General features: G+C 37.8%; 1 long non-coding RNA gene across 2 annotated transcripts; it reads right to left on the minus strand.

Moving 5' to 3' along the window:
• Positions 1-1187: 1187 nt before the first annotated feature.
• LOC143752646 (uncharacterized) lies at positions 1188-16069 on the minus strand. 2 transcript variants are annotated; one of them, XR_013207399.1, is made up of 2 exons: positions 15976-16069; positions 1188-2302 (listed from the first exon to the last, which is right to left on the minus strand). It is a non-coding gene; the product is annotated as an uncharacterized LOC143752646 (long non-coding RNA). The 2 variants fall into 2 exon arrangements; XR_013207400.1 differs by lacking the exon at positions 15976-16069 and adding an exon at positions 2424-2479.
• Between the last annotated feature and the right edge of the window lie 4988 nt (positions 16070-21057).

The raw sequence follows: 21057 nt of genomic DNA on the forward strand, positions 1-21057 counted from the left end.
CTCATTTCAACCAGATGATCCCACAGTAGCTGCACGGATCTCAAACTGTCTGGCGGACATCTCGGCATGGATGAAGGAACATCACCTGCAGCTCAACCTGGCAAAGACTGAGCTTCTCGTTCTCCCTGCCAATCCGTCTCTACAGCACGACTTCACTATCCAGCCAGAGTCTTCCTCAATCACCCCATCAAGGTCAGTCAGAAATCTTGGAGTAATCTTTGATGACCAGCTAACCTTCACAGACCACATTACAAAGACAGCTCGATCATGCAGGTTTGCACTGCACAACATCAGGAAGATCAGGCCTTTCCTAACTGAGCATGCAACACAACTTCTCGTCCAGGCCCTGGTTATTTCTAGGCTTGATTACTGCAATGCTCCTCTGGCTGGACTTCCATCATGTGCAACTAAACCTCTACAAATGATCCAGAACGCTGCAGCTCGTCTGGTCTTCAACGAGCCCAAAAGGGCCCACGTCACTCCTCTGTTCATCTCTCTGCACTGGCTACCACTCGCTCCTCGCATCAAGTTCAAGGCGTTGACGCTTGCTTACAGATCGACCACAGGCTCTGTCCTACTTCCACTCGCTTCTACGAGTCTACGTCCCTACCAGAAGCCTACGATCGGTCAATGAGCGACGGCTCGTGGTCCCATTACAGAGAGGCACTAAATCTCTCTCCAGAACATTCTCATTCACGGTTCCCTGCTGGTGGAATGATCTGCCGTCCCTCATCCGGAAAGCAGAATCCCTGACAGCATTCAAAACACAACTGAACACTCATCTCTTCCGGGAGCACTTAACCTTAAAAAAATAATAATAATAATAATTATTTCTTTTTCCTTTAATCCTCCCTTGTCTGGCTTATGCTACTCTGAGCAGAGCCTGAACTTTGTATTTTGAGCAATTCTTGCGTTGTTTTTGCCTCTTCATGGTGACTCGCTTGCTTTAGTCCTCAGTTGTAAGTCGCTTTGGATAAAAGCTAAATGACTAAATGTAAATATAAATGTATTAAGTTGCTGTAAAACGTTTCATTTTCATATAGCTAGTCATGCTTCATTAAACACACATACTTCTCAAGATTTGTTAAACATCGTTTTCTTGAAAGTATTGCTTTTACTGTGTACAAACATCTGATAAACGTTTGTTTAAAAAAAGTGCGGATTCATTCGTAACCAAATGCAACATAGACGTTTCCTAAATGTGTGTTTAATATTTGACAGGGGACATTTTACAGATGTACAGTATGGCAGATGAAACTCTTAAAAATACATCTTCCAGATGAAAACACACCAGATAGCCGTGTGTGTGTGTGTGTGTGTGTGTGATATAATGTTATCCATTTGGCCTCAGCTTTTGTCAACACTTTACATTACACACATAATTGCTTATTTTACTAATTTACATAAAGATTTACATAACTGAAGTTAATTTTTAGATTGTATTTGTCTATGATTTATAGCCTTTTGATCACATAAATGACAGATCTAACAAAATCTTGTTTGGATGTAACAGGGACCGATGAACACACACAGCCTTAGATGCTGCAATCAAAGGTTTTGAGTAAGTATACTATAGAAAATAATTATTAAAAAAACATATATTTGTTGTCATAATGATGTCATTTTAACCAGAGTTATTAGAGCAGTTTTTGATTCTTGATTTCTGATCACTTGTTGCAGAGCTTGTGTGGCGGAGCAGAGTCTGCAAGGCAAAGTAGCGGACACACATGTGTACAAAAATAAATACTAATAAATAAATATAATGATTTTGTTACTACTAATGCAACAGTTAATGACTATGTAAATTGAGAAATTAAAATGAGTTACTACCGATAAATGTATATTTTTAAAGTCTTTAGAAACTTTGAACTAAACATTGATATTGTGTAGTTTGTGATCCTCCATCAGCAGCTGCAGTTTCTCTCAGCTGTATCAGTGCAGTCACTGTGACGTCTGACTGACAGAGGTTTTTGTACCACTCTTTATCACTGTGTGAACACATCACCACTGTGATAACTCTGACAGTAATAATCTCCTGTATCTTCAGTCTGGACTCCACTGATGGTCAGAGTAAAATCACTGCCAGATCCACTGCCACTGAATCTAGATGGAAATCCTGACTGGAGTTGATTCACTCTATAAATCAGGAATTTAGGAGCTACTCCAGGTTTCTCTGAGTACCAGTGTAAGAAATCATTATTATACACATTACTGCTGGTTTTACAGTTTATTCTGACTTCTTCTCCTGGTTGAACTGCTGGTATTGATGGACTCTGAGTTACAGTGATCTGTCCTCTACACTCTGAAAGAAAACACAAGTAAAATGAAAATTATATATGATGATATACGGTAAATGATAAACATATACTTATTTCACATTTTAAGATAATTAATAATTGTTGTAAAAACGGTATTACACAAACCTTGAATTAACAGTGCAACGGTCCAGATGAAGATGTTGATTGTGTTCATAGTTCTAACCCTAACAACTGACGTGGAAGCTATTGATTTGAAGAAATTAATATATATTAAATATTGATATATTAATTAAATTAAGTTGCTGTAAAACGTTTCATTTTCATATAGCTACCAGTCGTGCTTCATTAAACACACATACTTCTCAAGATTAGTTAAACATCGTTTTCTTGAAAGTATTGCTTTAACTGTGTACAAACATCTGATAAACGTTTGTTTAAAAAAAGTGTGGATTCACTCGTAACCAAATGCAACATAGACGTTTCCTAAGTGTGTGTTTAATATTTGACAGGGGACATTTTACAGATTGATTTGGCCTCAGCTTTTGTCAACACTTTACATTACACACATGAATGATTTACTAATTTACATAAAAATTTGCATAACTGAAGTTAATTTTTAGATTTTATTTGTCTATGATTTAGTAGCCTTTTCAGAATCAGAATCAGAAAGAGCTTTATTGCCAAGTGTGCTTGCACACACAAGGAATTTGTTTTGGTACTGAGGTTTCCAGTGGACATATACAAATACAAATACAACATGAAACATAATACTACAAATTATAAGAATAAAAAATAAAAATATATGAGAATAAAACGATCACAGTTGGGTTTAGTCAGAATAGACATTTTCAGATTTACAGATTATGAACCTATTTACAGTGTTTTGAATATTATAAATAAATAAATCTACATATAAGTATCACCTGAGTTGTAGGGTATTGCACTAAACAGTGGGAGTATTGCACTTAAAGCATATGCCTTGGGAGGAGTGTTAACTGTTCAGGAGGGAAATGGCCTGTGGGAAGAAACTGTTCCTGTGCCGAGATGTTCTTGTGGCCAGTGATCTGAGTCTACGTCTTGACGGTAACAGTTCGAACAGGTGGTGTCCAGGGTGAGTGGAGTCTGTGATGATTTTACCTGCTCTCTTCCTCACTCTGGAAGAGTACAGGTCCTGGAGGTTTGGCAGTGGGGCACCAATGATCCTCTCCGCAGTCCGGACTGTCCGTTGTAGTCTCCTGATGTCTGATTTGGTAGCTGAACCAAACCAGACAGTGATGGAAGCGCACAAGACAGACTCAATGACGGCTGAGTAGAACTGAATCAGCAGATCCTGTGGCAGGTTGAACTTCCTCAGCTGGCGAAGGAAGTACAGTCTCTGCTGGGCCTTTTTCACAGTGGAGTCAATGTGATTGTCCCACTTCAGGTCCTGAGAGATGATAGTGCCCAGGAACCTGAATGACTCCACTGCTTCCACAGTGCTGTTCATGATGGTGAGTGGGAGGAGTGCTGGGCTGTTCCTCCTGAAGTCCACGATCATCTTTTGATCACATAAATGACAGATCTAACATTAAATCTTGTTTGGATGTTACAGGGACAAATATTAATAAAACATATATTTGTTGTCATAATGTTGTCATTTTAACCAGAGTAATTACAGCAGTTTTTGATTCTTGATTTCTGATCACTTGTTGCAGAGCTTGTGTGGCGGAGCAGAGTCTGCAAGGCAAAGTAGTGGACACACACGTGTACAAAAATAAATACTAATAAATAAATATAAATAATGATTTTGTTACTACTAATGCAACAGTTAATGACTATATAAATGGAGTAATTAAAATGAGTGGGAAATGGAGGAGGAGGAACGTAGAGAAAGAGAAAGACTAGAGCGAGAGGACAGGGGGAACGAGACCGAAAGATAGAAGAAAGAAGACATCAAGAAGCAATTGAGAGAGAATAAAGGAGAGAGAGGGAGACCAAGTAAAGGGATGAACGATTTATTTGCCTTCTTGAATTTATTGCCAAAAATATTAAATATTTCTTTAATAAAATAAATTTTTGATGGAAAAGCGTCATCAAATCAATCACACATTTTACATTTCTGTAACAAGCATCAATACTCCAAACCGCTTATCTTTTTTAGTGTATAATGTAAATATTGAAGTACTCCTAAAATATCTTGATGACATTGTTCAGGTGTGTTTGATCAGGACAGGTGCAGGCCATCGTCTCTCCTCCCTCTCTGTTGCTTCTCGCTCTCTCTCAGCCTCGCTCTCCTCCATCTCCCGGATCAAGTCCTCCAGCTTTCTCAGACGCAATGCTGATGTTTTCCAGCTGCTGTTTGAGAGCCACAGGTTTAACACTGTGATACACGGCCTGGAACAACAGTTACAAAATGCCTGTTTTCATCATGTGTTCATAACAGATTCCAAAGCTTGAAATGTTAAAGGTATATTTCAGCCAAAAATTATCCCATAATTTACTCACCCTCAAGCCATCCTATGTGTTTATGACTTTCTTCTTTCAGCCAAACACAGTCAGAGTTACATTAAAAAATATTCCAAGCTTTATAATCGGAGTGAATGGTATTTTGAAGTCCAAAAAATGTGTCCATCATCATAAAAGTAATCCATACGGCTCCAGAGGGTTAATAAATCCTCCATCCTCAATGATGCCCTTTCCTGTTGGTGGACGCAGGCTGCCAGTAAACATGATGTTTTATTAATAAAGTTCGGGAGGAGCACATTCAGATAATTAACCTGAATGAAAAGGAGCACACTCAGTTAATCAACCAATTGCTATAATAAGAGGTATATATACAGCAGACTTGCCTCGGTTCATTGACAGTTTAACAGCATCCCTCCATCACCCCGTATCCTCACTATCCTCACACTAACTACTCTTACAACACCGGGGAGTACTCTGGGTTCAGGCAAAAATCCCCCCGGACAGCCCAATACACATAACCTTTACTTTAACCTTTAACCTATAAAAGGACATTCGGTGGAGGAACTAAACTGGTGATCGGTAAGTCTGTCTATTTAATAACATAATAAAAAAATACAGTTTAGATTTCAGAAAGTGTTTTACAGTTGAAACAAGAACAACCTTTATTAATAATAATGATTATTAGATATTGTGGTAAAACTTGAAGCCTTTATGTATAATGCATTATAAAGGTGTCAATGATGTATCATAATGCTTTATATCTTATCATAAATTATTGTAACCAAAATTAAAATGCATTAAACTATTTGCAAATTCCTCGTTACATCTGAAATTGGTTGTTTGTCATGAGTTTTAAAATTAATAATTTCTTAAGGTGTAACAATGAATAGATAATATTATAATGTGTTAAAACCTTGGTTATAATATATCTACCCCAGACTCAGCTCTCTCCCACTTTCACTCCCTCCTGCGAATCTACATCGCTACCAGAAGCCTACGATCGATCACTGAGCGACGGCTCGTGGCACCATCACAGAGAGGCACTAAATCACTCTCCAGAACATTCTCATTCACAGCTCCATGCTGGAGGACTGATCTCCCCATCCTCGTCCGTAATGCAGAATCCCTCACAGCATTCAAAACACAACTGAAAACTCATCTCTTCCGTGAGCACTTAACATAAAAAAAACCTAAAAAAAAAACCTTTCCTTCTCCTTTAAATCCTCCCTTGTCTGGTTTTTGCTATTCTGAGGCATAGACTGTAAAAAAAGTGTGTAACTGATATCAAAGATACAGCTATTCATGTAGCTGACGCTATAAGTGAAAGCGAGCTGTATTTTTTAACTTACCCTGCAGTATACGTCCATAACGCTAAAATATGTGATGTGAAAGATTTCATGTCATTCTATTATTTTTGGCTGTAGAACTTGCATGAAACCAATACTATACTGTAATATATGCAGATATATGGTATCATATATGGATGAACTCAAATATTTTCTTCACATGTTTGGACACATAAATGTTCATATATGTTGCAGGCATATATTGTGTTCTCAGATAAGTCAAATATATGTAAGGAATAATTGACGACAGGCCGTTGAATTATTAGAAAAATAATGCACACCCGAGGTGGTAATGCGGTCACGACGCGAAGCGGAGTCAATTATTCCGCTTATACTACAGTTACCACACCTCGAAACATGTTCAGATGATGCATTTCAAGACGTTTGTTAAGTTTTTGTCATTAAAACGCTCTTGTATGTAGGACTAATTTCTTACGCATCTAATCCCATGCCTCCGTTGCTAATTCCAAAACATCATTTTAGAGTTAGTAACGGAGGTTTGAGCCACTGACAGCAGACTAATGCTGGACACACACTTACGACTCGCTGAAACATTCGAAGACTGACTGTTTCCATCGACTGTAGCAGGTCTTAAACACCGACTGTGAACACAGACTGAACGTGTTTGGGCATGATCAGTCATAAGTATCAAATTACATTCATAACTGGCCTTAGAGTAGTTAGTGTGTCCCAGGCTTAATGCAGTTATTGATGCAGTTATTAGAGAGAGAGAGAGAGAGAGAGAGAGAGAGAGAGAGAGAGAGAGAGAGATGTTGCAATAATGAGACAGAAAAACACGTGCGTCAATATTATTATTTATTTATTAATTCAATTCGTTTTAATTAATTTGTTCATTCTTTTTTTCCTATTATTGACAGTAGATAACCTAATAAATGAAACACACAAAGCCCTTTTAACAAGTAGGCTACCTAGGCCTATCAATAATTATTTATTTGTTATATTATCTGGAATAATTAGCCTACAAAAACCCATGCAGCAGGGCTATCAATTTATTTATATATTCAGTTTATTTTTCTATTTATAATAGATAGGCCTATATACTTTATTTATTAAAATTAAACTGTATGTGTCCATTGATTGTGAAGTTAGACATCGAAAATTGCAGATCATGCGCACGAGGCTGTATGTTTTTTCTTGTTATGAATTGTATCCTATTTTCCGTTTTTACAGTTAACTACGCGCAGTGATATAGAACTGTAATGCGTCAAACCTGCTGGAACTACTTTAGCCATGCGTTTCCCTGAAAATAATTGCACACCTTAGAACGTTCTCAACCAATCAGAATCAAGCATTCAACAGCCCTGTAGTATAAGTATAAATATATGTCATGCTATTTAAAATATAAGTACATATATGGCCATATATTACAATTTTGTATGGGTTAGTTCATCTTTTAGTGTAGAAATCATACATTTAAAAAAGAGATTTAACATCAGAATGTAAATGTTGCTACTTTCTGTAGTTCAGTCAATGATACTGAATCTCTTTTGCTCATGTTGTGCTTATAATACAGTGCTTTATAATACAAACACAATATATGTGTGATTCAGTTGTGTTTTAATTCTGTTTGAAATTGAGTTACATTTTCATTTAAATATCTCCAAATGTAAGAGTTAAAAACTGCTGTAATTAAAGTAATCAGTGTATTACAATGTTTAGTGTGATTAATGAGGTTTGATTTAAATTTATATAGTGATTGTGTAGTTTGTATATTGTTATATATATATATATATATATATATATATATATATATATATATATATAAGTCATGGTCAATCTAGTACAAAGAGAAATCATGTCAATCACAATTATAAAACACAATTAGAACATCAAGATAATTGCATTATTTCTTACCAAGCCTGGTGTATCTAAGAATCGGGGAAAGTAATCCAGGATGTGTGAAGACTTGTCTGGATCTCCAAATAAGAACAAATAAACAAATTTCAAACAACAGCACAAATAAACCCAATAGAATAAAGAGTAAGGTAAGAAATACTACAGAAATTAAAGTAATCAAATGTAAAATAACACTGGACAGTCTTCATTGTAAAAATTAAATACAGATTAATGCTTACAATTAGTTATAAAAGTTTTGTAAAAGCTAAAAAAAAAATTCATAGATGTAACCGGGTGAAGTGGAAGAAACACACACCGGAAGCAAACTATGCTTTTGAAATTTTGAAAGGTTTTATTCTGACTGCTGTTTTAAATAAGTGACAGCGGTCGATGGGGGCACAATTAGACAGATAAAAGTCTAAATCAACACAAAAATTAGATTTCACTAATAAAACGAAAGAAAAAGAAACTGTGGAAACAGTTTACAGTAAATTTGAAAATGACATATCATCAAATGTCACAGAAACTCGAGTTTAACCAGCGAATCAATGGCAAATCCACAAAATGCGCAACTCAATTCACACTGAAACACAGTGAAATCCACTGCAATACGTCAGATTTAACTCTATTACTCAATGCCAAATCAAAATATGGTACAAGTAATTGGAATACGTTAACCCAGACTGGAATACGGCAGTGGCTGAGGTACAGGAGAAATAAAAGCACAATAGCAAAGCCACAACCCATATGTCATATTAACCATGCAGTACCAGAAATAAACATTGAATAATTCAGTTATACTGTATATTCACAGAACATAGCTTGAAATCATTAGCAGATTTATCAAATAAACATGGCATCAGCATTTTACACCATAAATCAGGAAACTTATACATACCCAATCCTTCACCAATCACCACGAGGTTCACTCGTCACACATTCCGAACAAACAAACACAAGAAATGTACACATTAAATGTTCTTTTAAACTCGCTTCATAACATATTGGTGCATATTAAAGATATTGGAGTAATATTTACCCAGAAAGAGCAGTAAATCAGATCGATGCACGCGCAACAACATGGAGCTCTTCTGTACACTGAAAATGGCTTCTCTGGTCGCGCGCACGCATCCAAAACCAGTGAATAGTATACATAGTTCCCACAGGCCAGTTAATGTCACGTGACCTCCCCGGAGACGCCATCTTTGATGGCATAAGCTGCTGTGTTTACAAAGTTTTACCAGAGAATGTCGTTTTACGTTTTACAAGCAAATTTCGAATATTTCTTTCTGTTTATAATGTTACGCAAATCATGAAGAGACAAAGTGAAATAGATTATAAAGAGACTCTATTAACACAAGACAGAGAGAGGTACAATGCGAAAATTTCAGTCATAAATGGTGTGGATCCGTATGCGGTAACGAAGGAAGCACTGAGCACTGATTATGCAGCTTTGCCTCAGATACAGTATTTTCATGTGTACCATTATCTGGTATGGGCTAGGAGTTTTTACACATGTGAGCAACTCCGAGCCTGTAAATCACTGGAGGCGTACAATCAGTTTGCCGAGGGTTGGGTTGGTGACGTTTGCTCAAGTGCAATCAATGGAAATTAGTTATCATAGCAAATGTAGCATGATGCTAGACTGTCTATTAAAAAGCCATAGCCTCCACAACTTAATTCCTATGTTCCCATTAAAACAGTCATCTGTGCTTTCTGTTATATGCATGTACTTATTTGTACACTGACGAATAGGGGTGGAGCGGTAACGTAGACTCACTGTATTCCGGACACTTTGCACAGTAAAAGTCCCGTAAGATATCAATCCGCGGAAAAATAAACCTGATTGGCGCGTCTGTCTCTTGGGGACATGCCTTCCACATGTTCCAAAGTTTGATTGACACATTTTGAACTAATCATTTTGGAGAAATCTTGAAAAAACTGCCGGGAGACGCAGTGTCCGGATTACAGTGAGGACTCACGGTGTTTCGGACAGGGATAAGGAGGAGTCATTTCTAATATTAAACATACATTTAACAACTATAAGCTGGTGAAATAATGATATTAATCTTTCTTTATATGTTGTATATTTATTATTTATAGCCAAGTGTCTATACACTCTTTTAATCGACGATTGCTTATGGCTTATACGTAACTTAAATATAACTTAATGGCTTGAAATGTTGTTAAATTGCATGTAATATTGCAATTCCAGATAACGTGAAATTACACAGAAGTGTTGAAATGACCTTTAAAACAGCATTTAACATTAACGTTAATTTAACTTGAGGTGTTTTAATGAGGGTGCAGTGATGCGCCGCTGCCGTTCAAATTCATGTCGGAAAAAAGTCCTCATTGAACGTGTATATCCCTTAAAAAAGTACAATTATTTGCAAATTGTAACTCATAATTATTTTATAAGAGAATAAGAATGTTTTTTGTCATTTTCTGGTGGGTGATCATGTTTTAAGAGCTGTTTTCTGCGGAGGTATGCTTCTCCCCTCTTCTGTCCTGCCGGAAAACCCTCCCCCCGCCATTTTCTGAACAGTCATTGGTGTACGTTAGAAACTCACGTTGATTTCTTTGAAACGACTGGCTCTTGAAACATAGGGTTGGGCGGAATCGATAGAGGAGGATGCAAAGATGACACGGATATATAGAGTTGCCATGACCTGAAAGTGTTTATTTATAGAATTTGCGGAAAAGTTCAAGTGTCCGGAATACCGTGATGTCCGGAACACAGTGAGTCTACGTTACATGTATTCGTATTGAACCGAAACGGTACGGGCGTCATGGTTCGGTGCATGAATATAAAAATAAATAAAACTCGCGTGCAAATTAATTAATGTAATGCGGAACTACTTTATACGCCGGTTCTTTAGGGACATAATCTGAGATTGCAATGCTGGAATGTGCGTGTGTGTGTGTGTGTGTGTGTGTGAGTGAGTGAGAGAGAGGTGTGGGCGCGATCGAACAGTGGAAACATGTTGTTTTTGTATGTTTTTAATACCTCGTAATTTTGTTTATACAGGACATCATTCAAACTGCAAAGTGTTAACTTATATTTGTTTTATGTCATTTTGTTCATTGTTCTGACAAAAGCTTATCTTCTCACATTCATGAAGTCTAATGACGGGTATACTGTAAAATCCAAATTTAACTGAACCTCCGGCACGATTTGAACATCCATTGACCCAGCAGGAGATGAACATTTTCACTTTGCAAATGCCCGTATGTTGTGACGTCATGTAGGAACTATGTATTGCGAGAAGAGAGAGATTTCTTAAAGGGGCCACGAACATTTTGAATACAAAATAAAAACAATGTATGTTTATACTACTTGGCCACATAGAGGCATGGTAAAAATAATCAATTGAAAGTCTAATTCAAATCCAAGTCTTGGATGGCTTTATGAACAGATTTACAACGACATGCATACTGCAGTAAACACGGACATGCTTGTGTGACACGTGAGAATAACATGAGAGTGAGTAATGCAGAATTTAAAATGTTGGATGAACCAACCATTTACAGTTTGGGAATAGTCATTTTGAGATGCTTTTCTGCGATTAGAACGGTTTGATTGCATTAATCATCTGAAGCGTACACGCTGGAACGGCACTCCTCAAAGTGAAAGCGCAAACATCATTTAAATCACCATATCATAAGTAGTTTCAGTAGAATGATTATTCAAAGTGTTTTAGATGGTTTATTTTTATATGTATAGTGCATTAATAGCGGGAGAGGCGGGTTATAGCGAATCTGTGTAAGAGATCCAACGATTGCCTGCATTGAAAGCGCAAGTAATGCACGAGGAAAAAAAATGAAAGTTTACGGAGCTTCAGTGACATTCCTTTATTAAACTACTATATATAATGTTGAATGTAATGTATAATAATGCAAAGGTGGAATATGGGTGGGTCCTGATAATAATCACATAATAATATTATTTTAATAATAATAAAAATAAAAACATATTTATTTGTCTTAAAATATTGCAATAGTATCGTATTGTGAGTTCAGTATCGTGATTTGTATCGAATCGTGACATGAGTGTATCGTTACACCTCTATATGAACAGTGTATACAACCATGATAGATTTCATGTAAACATGACAGAATGTTGTTTAAGTTTCTTACCAGACTTCTCTCCATCCAAAACCTTGAAAGAAACCTTCGATGAGCTCACCAACATCAACTCCGGCAGAGTCTTTCAGGATAACCTTAGTTCTGTTCTAAGAAACAAATACATTTAAATATCAAGTTCAAAAGCATTACAGTGAATAAAACTATACATTTTTTATGTTAATTGTTGCCTAATATTACAGTACAGTAATATTACAGTACAAAATGACTGAAAAGACAGTTTAACTTTTGAAGATTAAAATAAATACATAAAGATTTAAATGTGAAATTATCCAAAACGCGTTTAACTTACCTTCACAAATAAATTGGTGGTAATCAAAGCTGTCATCTTTCTCTGGGCTTCTGACCCATTTCAGACTCCCCTCTAACTCCACCTGAACCAGCGTTTCTTAGGAATGAAGCACACCTCTCTGTGTTAGCCTAAGAAAGCCACGTGTATCTAGTTAGTTCATTTGGTGTTTCACCCAGCTTGCATAGGCCTAACGTTACATATTGCATTTCCAACATTCAACTCTTTCTGAGATGTTAGCCATCTAACTTAGCTGATTCATTCACTTGTAGCTTTGCCTATCAGTGTACTATGAAACTTCAAATCGATTTTCTTTGGTCGATAATGGCCTGGAATTCGCGCTCGCACCTTCTCTGACGATTAAGCCCGCCTTAGTTCCTTGATTTGATTGGTCATCTTAAACATTTTGAAATTGACGAGAGCTGCTAGAACGCGGACGCAGCTCAGAATATCAAAGTCAGTTATATTGGCACACATATATTTGAAAGCACCAAAGTACAGTTGTTATAAGATAATTATGTCAGTACTTTTTTATGCACATCTCAAAAAAACAGAGATAAACACCGAACAAGCTAGCTTACCTTGCCCCCTAACTAACCCCCTGAATCAGAGCTGCTCTTGTCAGTTAATCAAACGTTAACACAAGATACCAATTCGGAAAAGTTACAGCTCGAATAAATATAAGTTAACCCAACATAAACTAACGTTTTTTATTTCAATGGCGGGTTTACAAACCAACGTGAAAGGTGCATACTGCCACCGCAGTGCTTACTGCCATTGCTTCATCTAAACTTTATTTTGGTTTATATTTCAAGTTTTTTTAAATTTTTTTTGCAATTATTTCGCATGAAATCTAGTTTAACTCTTAATACTCAATTCTAATTCAGTCTTTCATGTAGGTAGACTGTATGGTAACCGTCTAACCTGCGCTTTCGTCGTCTTCATGTGAGAGAAAATGGCGCATCTGTTAAACGCAGATAACCGCCTGAGCAATACATGGAGGCGTGGCTTAGATTTACGTCAGTTTGAGTTCGTTTGAAAGGACACTCAAATTAAACACTGTCACAATGTTACAGAGAACACTGGCAGTGCTGTTTCATTAACATATAGTGTTAAAATAACACCAACACTCTGTATTTTACACCGTCCCTGGAAATTTAACACTAATGGTTTTGTTGTGTATGCATGGGTCTCGCTCTCACTCCGGAGCGGCCGCCAGAGTTCGTGAAATCAACATCAACGATATGATTTTGTTTTGTTATGGTTGCAATGGAAATGCGAGTGAGTGAACGCCGGCGTCGGTTTCTGTGAACTGATTGTTTTGCGTCAGCATCTGCGAACTCAGACATGCGTAAGTACTGATCTTTTATACTGCAAGTATTAGCACATTATTGGTTAGATGTGAAGGCAATAAGTGACGTAACGATTGAGTCTTCCTGGCAGAACTTACGCTAAAGCTTTCATTTTAGTGCAGTCACGTGACTTTGCCAGTTTTTTTTTATTGTTTTTATTTTTAATTTAAGTCAACATATAACAGTACAAAGGCAAGTGCTGAAATGTCACGCTCGTAATTGTAGCACACGCTTGTATTTTGAAATGTTTAGGCTAATTGTTTTCATCTGATGTGCATTTTCTACGAGGTCAATAATCTATAAAAGCACAAACCTACAAGTGAAGACACCAGCAAAATGGCTGAACCAAAAAAAACTAAGAAAATACATTTTTCAAAAAGAGATTCATGTCATTTTAGAGGAGGTGGAGCTGTACAACATATTTATTCAGCAGGTTTAACGGCAGTCATACAAATAAAACAAAAACAAGAAATCTGGGAGGATATTGCTACAAAACTGACTGCAACTATGGGCATTAAAAGTTCAGGGAAGGAGGTCGGGAAGAAGTGGCAGGACTGTGCCAGCCTTGCTAAAAGGAAAAGGACACTGCAGACGACAACATTTAATAAAACAGGCGCTGGGACGTATGAGTCCTCCTTCTCACAGCACAGGAAGAAAAGGCCTTGTAGTGTGCCTTATATTCCATTTAATATCATTTTAATATTATTGGATTTCATAAAATCAAAACCATTTATTTGATCATCTGGGATTTTTATTAATAATTTTTTCTTGGAACTGTGTCTGTTAATTTGGTCCTATTTTGGCCCTGGGTTACAACAGAACTATTAATGATACGCTGGATTCATAAAACGTCACGTCTGTGAGGAGTTGTGTTTGTATGAACGTATGAGTCTGAAACAATGACAAATTATGCAAATAAGACAAAAATATGAACAATCCTTTTGTTAAATTGTTACAGATATTAAACATAAATGAATAATAAACAATCAAGTGAGAGTGTGTAGTATGAGTGTGTAGTATGCGTGTGTGTAGTTATGAGTATGTGGTATGCGTGTGCATAGTATGAGTGTGTGTGGTATGAGTGTGTGTAGTACGCGTGTGTGTAGTTATGAGTGTGTGGTATGAGTGTGTGTAGTATGAGTGTGTGTGGTATGAGTGTGTGTAGTACGCGTGTGTGTAGTTATGAGTGTGTGGTATGAGTGTGTGTAGTATGAGTGTGTGTGGTATGAGTGTGTGTAGTATGAGTGTGTGTAGTATGCGTGTGTGTAGTATGCGTGTGTGTAGTATGCGTGTGTGTAGTATAAGTGTGTATAGTATGAGTGTGTAGTATGAGTGTGTGTTATGAATGTAATCTGGATGTACTACATTAGCTATGATGTCATTATCATGTGATCTACCAGCGTCAGTTGCGTCGCTTCACTGTCATTCATAAATCCTCTACCGTGGCCTCATGGGTTAGTATGATGTAAAAGACATGTGACGCTCTAGTGGAGAAGTGTGGAAGTGCAGTTAAAGAGATTGACTTTCCTACAGTAAATAATATAATATAGTAATATAATATAATATAATATAATATAATATAATAAAATATAATATAATTTTTGCAGAGTTTTGCAGGAACATTTTCTACACGTTTTAGTCCAGTTAGTAAGGTATATTAGATTATATGTTACATGACATGTTTACTTACATCATAATAAATGAATAAAGTGTGTGAAAGGTTTGATATTGTGTAGTTTGTGATCCTCCATCAGCAGCTGCAGTTTCTCTCAGCTGTATCAGTGCAGTCACTGTGACGTCTGACTGACAGAGGTTTTTGTACGACTCTTTATCACTGTGTGAACACATCACCACTGTGATAACTCTGACAGTAATAATCTCCTGTATCTTCAATCTGGACTCCACTGATGGTCAGAGTAAAATCACTGCCAGATCCACTGCCACTGAATCTAGATGGAGTTCCTGACTGGAGTTGATTCACTCCATAAATCAGGAGTTTAGGAGCTTCTCTGGGTTTTTGTAGATACCAGCTAAGACATCCAGTTCCTCCACAACAGCAGGGAACATTACTGCTGGTTTTACAGTTTATTCTGACTTCTTCTCCTGGTTGAACTGCTGATATTGATGGACTCTGAGTTACAGTGATCTGTCCTCTACACTCTGAAAGAAAACACAAACAAAAATGAAAATTATTTATATGATGATATCCAGTGTATGATAAATATATACATTTTACATTTGAAGACAATTCATACTTATTGTAAAAACTGTATTACACAAACCTTGAATAAACAGTGCAATGGTCCAGATGAAGATGTTGATCGTGTTCATTGTTGTAGTTTAGTCTTGTGTGATGATGAAGAGTGTGTGTGTTCAATTCAATTCAATTCAAATTTATTTGTATAGCGCTTTTCACAATACACATTGTCTCAAAGCAGCTTTACAGAAATTGCATTTCGGAAATGTACATAGAAAAATACAGTTAGTTAATCAAGTATTAATTTATGGCATAACATATCGCCGGCTTTGAGTCGTCTCTTCACAGGCGTCGAGTCGTCTCTTCACAGGCGTTGGGGCATCTGAAGTCTCCGTGAGAGGCTGGATACAAACTGGAGCTGACGAACGCTATTTACCTCGGGACTAGCGTCCCGAGATAACAGCAGAAAGGCAGATGGGAAATAATTAGCATAGCTGATGTTCATAATGTTAATGCATTCGAACCGATTCAGCAGTATCAAAGGTTAAGCATTAAGTGAATGCTTGGTTAAAGAGATGCGTCTTTAATCTAGTTTTAAACTGGGACAGCGAGTCTGAGGCTCGTACAATATCAGGAAGGCTATTCCAGAGTTTAGGAGCTAAATGCGAGAACGCCCTCCCTCCTTTAGTGGACTTAGATATCCTAGGAATGACCAGAAGCCTCGAATTTAGTGATCTTAAAGAGCGCGATGGATTGTATGGCGATAGAAGGTCTGTTAAATACACAGGAGCTAAACCATTTAGGGCTTTATAGGTCAGTAGGAATACTTTGTAATTGATACGTAACTTAATAGGTAACCAGTGTAGAGATGATAAAATAGGTGTTATATGATCATATTTTCTTGATCTAGTAAGAACTCTAGCAGCTGCATTTTGCACTAACTGTAGCTTGTTAATTGAGGATGTAGGACAGCCAGCTAATAAAGCATTACAGTAATCTAGTCTCGAGGTCATGAAAGCATGAACTAACTTTTCTGCATCAGAAACAGATAGCATGTTGCGTAGCTTAGCAATGTTTCTAAGGTGGAAAAAGGCTGTTCTTGTAATATATGAAATATGATTTTCGAAAGTCAAGTTGCGGTCTAGTATAACACCCAGGTCTTTTACTGTAGTGGATAAAGTAACAGGACATCCTTCTAAATTAAAGTTGTATTGTAAGGGATTTTGTGGGTAGTTTTTTGGACCAATAAGTAGTACCTCCGTTTTATCTGAATTTAATAGCAGGAAATTACACGTCATCCAGCATTTTATATCATTTAGACACTCTGTCAATTTAGATAAGTTAGTGTTTTCATCTGGTCGTGATGAGATATATAATTGAGTGTCATCAGCATAACAGTGGAAATTAATTCCATGTTTTCTTATAATATTACCAAGTGGCAGCATATATATTGAGAATAGCAGAGGGCCTAACACCGATCCTTGCGGCACTCCATAGTCTACTGACGTTATCTTTGATTTTTCCCCATTTAGACAGACAAAATGGTAACGGTCTGATAAGTAAGATCTAAACCAGCTTAATGCCTGTCCCTGAACACCAGTGTAGTTTTGTAGTCGATCCAGGAGTATTTTATGATCGATAGTGTCGAACGCAGCGCTTAGATCGAGTAGAACTAGTATTGAGATACAGCCTTGGTCAGAAGCTAAAAGTAAATCATTTGTAATTTTAACTAGCGCAGTTTCTGTGCTATGATGCGGTCTGAATCCCGACTGGAATTTTTCATAGATATCATTTTCTTGTAAGAAAGAGCACAATTGAGCGGACACAATTTTTTCTAGTATTTTAGACATAAATGGAAGATTTGAGATGGGTCTGTAATTTGCTAAGTTATTTGGATCTAATTGCGGTTTCTTAATGAGAGGTTTTATTACTGCCAGCTTGAATATTTTTGGAACATGACCTAAAAATAAAGACGAGTTAATAATATTAAGAAGAGGCTCTTCGACTACAGGTAACACTTCTTTCAGTAGTTTAGTGGGTATTGGATCTAATAAACATGTTGTTGGTTTCGATGCAATGATAAGTTTATTTAGCTCTTCCTGTCCTATAGTTGTAAATCGGTGTAGTTGTTCTAGAGGGGCCATAATTGAGGCTGAATCATAAGACATCATAGAGGATTGTATATTTACAATTGTGTTTCGGATGCTTTCTATTTTCTCATTGAAGTAATTCATAAAATCATTACTACTATATTGTAATGGAATATTTTGCTCTGGTGATGTTTGTTTATTTGTTAGTCTAGCCACGGTGTTGAATAAAAACCTTGGATTATTTTGGTTATTTTCTATTAGTTTGCGGAGATGCTCAGCCCTTGCTGCTTTTAGAGCCTTTTTATAACGTGACATACTGTCTTTCCACGCGATTCTAAAGACCTCTAAATTAGTTTGTTTCCATTTACGCTCTAAGTTACGAGTTTCTCTCTTGATTGCATGCGTAGCACTGTTGTACCATGGTGCTTTAGTTTTCTCTCTTACCTTTTTTAATCTAATTGGTGCAACAATATCTAGTGTACTAGAGAACATGGTGCTCAAACTGCTAGTCATTTCCTCTAGTTCATCTGTTTGTTTGGGTGCACTGCGCAGCTGAGATAGATCAGGTAAGCTATTTGAGAATCTATCTATAGTGGTTGGAAGGATTGTTCTGCCTGGTCGATAACGTTGCGCAACGTGACAAATTTCAGCAGTACGTATTATACAAGTTACCATGTAATGATCAGTGAGATCATCACTTTGCGGTATAATATTTATATCAGTTGGATTGGTTCCATATGATATAATTAAATCTAGTGTATGATTTAGACGATGAGTGGGACCGCTGACGTTTTGCGTGACCCCAAAGGAGTTTAATAAATCTGTAAACGCAGTCCCTAACGCATCATTTGTATTATCTACGTGTATGTTAAAGTCTCCAACAATTATTGCTTTATCGACATTGACCAATAGATCTGAGAGAAAGTATGCAAACTCTTTTAGGAAATCAGCATAGGGCCCTGGAGGTCTATATAGGGTAGCCAAGGCTAGAGATAATATGGATTTGTTTCTTGCATCTAAGAGCGTAACATTTAGCACAAGTACTTCAAACGAATTAAACCTGTGACCTGTTTTCTGAGTAACATTAAGAATATCTCTATAGATTGTTGCAACCCCGCCGCCACGACCGATCAGACGGGGCTCATGCTTATAACAGTATCCTGGTGGAGTGGACTCATTTAGACCGAAATAATCATTTGGTTTAAGCCAGGTTTCAGTAAGGCAAAGTACATCGAAACTATTATCTGTGACCATTTCATTTACAATAACCGCCTTAGGTGTGAGCGATCTAATGTTTAGAAGACCTAGCTTTAGAAATTGTTTTTGTTCACTGATATTTAGATTTTCTGGTTTAATTACAATAAGATTTTTGCTAGATCCTACACTAGATTTATTGTTTGGCCTCACTAAGCGAGGAATAGACACAGTTTCTATATAATGTTCTACACTACTTATATCAATTAAGTTGGGACAGCAAAGACTGTGATTTGGACTTTGACTTACTAGTCATATGGTGTGTAACGTCTTGGAGATGTTGTCGGACAGAACAGCCGCTCCGATTCTGCTGGGGTGCAGGCCATCAGCACGGTAGAGCCTAGGTCGCTCCCAGAACAGATTCCAATTATTTACAAAGAGCAGTTTCTGTTCATTACACCATGACATTAACCATTCATTTAGAGCAAATAATCTACTGAACCTTTCTTGTCCTAGTCGGTACGTGGGAAGCGGTCCAGACACGATGATCGTTGCTTCAGGCGATGTGCTGCGAACCGTCTCGATCAGGCTTCTGTAGTCCTTCTTCAGAACCTCCGTCTGCCGCAGCCTGATGTCGTTCGTCCCGGCGTGTAGGACCACAGCTCCGACGCGCTCGTCACCGTTCAGGATCTCGGGAATCTGTGCGGCGACATCAAGAACACGAGCACCAGGAAAACAGTGAGTGCGCACCTTACGCTTACCTGAGGTAGCACGGACATGACGGACCATGGAAGTGCCGATGATCACGGCGGCGTCACGTTCCGGCTCGCGAAGAGGGGAGAAGCGGTTCCGGGTGGAGATCTCGAAGACCGGGAGGGGGGGGGAAGTCCTTGGTCTGGTCCTGGCTCGTGTCTTCCGCTGTGGGATCACCCAGGGTCCGTGGTGTTGCCTCGGTGCCGGAGTGAATGAAGGCAGAGATGATCGCGTCCTCCTGGGCAGAGAAACGCACGGAGTAGACGAAGTCGGAGTCAAAAAGTTACTAACCACTGACTTGTGAGCATCGGCGCGTGATGTTTCGAGCGTTGATCGCCGATCTCGCAGCTCGGCTTGCTTCACCAGCAGAACGCGGATCTGTTTCTCCACCGACTCCAGCTCCAATCGTACCGAAACCAGCTCGAATGTGTCCTCACCTGCACTCAGAGGTAACGTTAGACACACATCCGATATGTTCGCCATTATAACAGATGAACAGTAAATTAGTAGTGATACTACCAATATCACTACTAATTTAGGACTGAAATGATGGATATAACACGTATCCTTTCAGTCAAACGGGTGTAAAATGAGAGGGTCGATAGGCGCGAGGCCACGCGTGAAATGCTAGCGGGCTAAAGGCTAGTAGCCGAGATTCGGAAAGTTGGATCTGAGTAGCGATATCAAAGCAATCCGATTGTTTTTTATAAGGAATAGTGTCGAGGATAAGTTCACATGATATAAAAATAGAAAGTGCTTGTTTATAAATGAGTGGTAAAGAAGAAAATCAGCGATTAATGAATCAATTCGACGGAGCTCCAAACACAAACACAGATCGCACGCGCATGCCTGCTCTCAGTGTTCTGCTCTCAGTCATAAAGTGTTAAACTCACAGCACTATAAACACTCTCAGAGCACTGAAGCATGTGCTGACAATGCAAAGAAGTGGGCAGGATTTACAACAGCTTGTGCTGAGAACAAACTCATATACACTAGAGTTACACAATCATGACTTTATTTAGTATGTTTATTGTGACTCCTGAGACACTGAGGATGTGCAGATGAACGTCCATCTCTGTGTCCATATTCAGTCATGTGACCATCATCACTGCTACACTTCCACTAGATGA

This window comes from Siphateles boraxobius, unplaced genomic scaffold (genome assembly GCF_051911475.1).
Source record: "Siphateles boraxobius isolate OS27281-9 unplaced genomic scaffold, OSU_SipBor_1 102, whole genome shotgun sequence".
Lineage (NCBI taxonomy): Eukaryota > Metazoa > Chordata > Actinopteri > Cypriniformes > Leuciscidae > Siphateles > Siphateles boraxobius.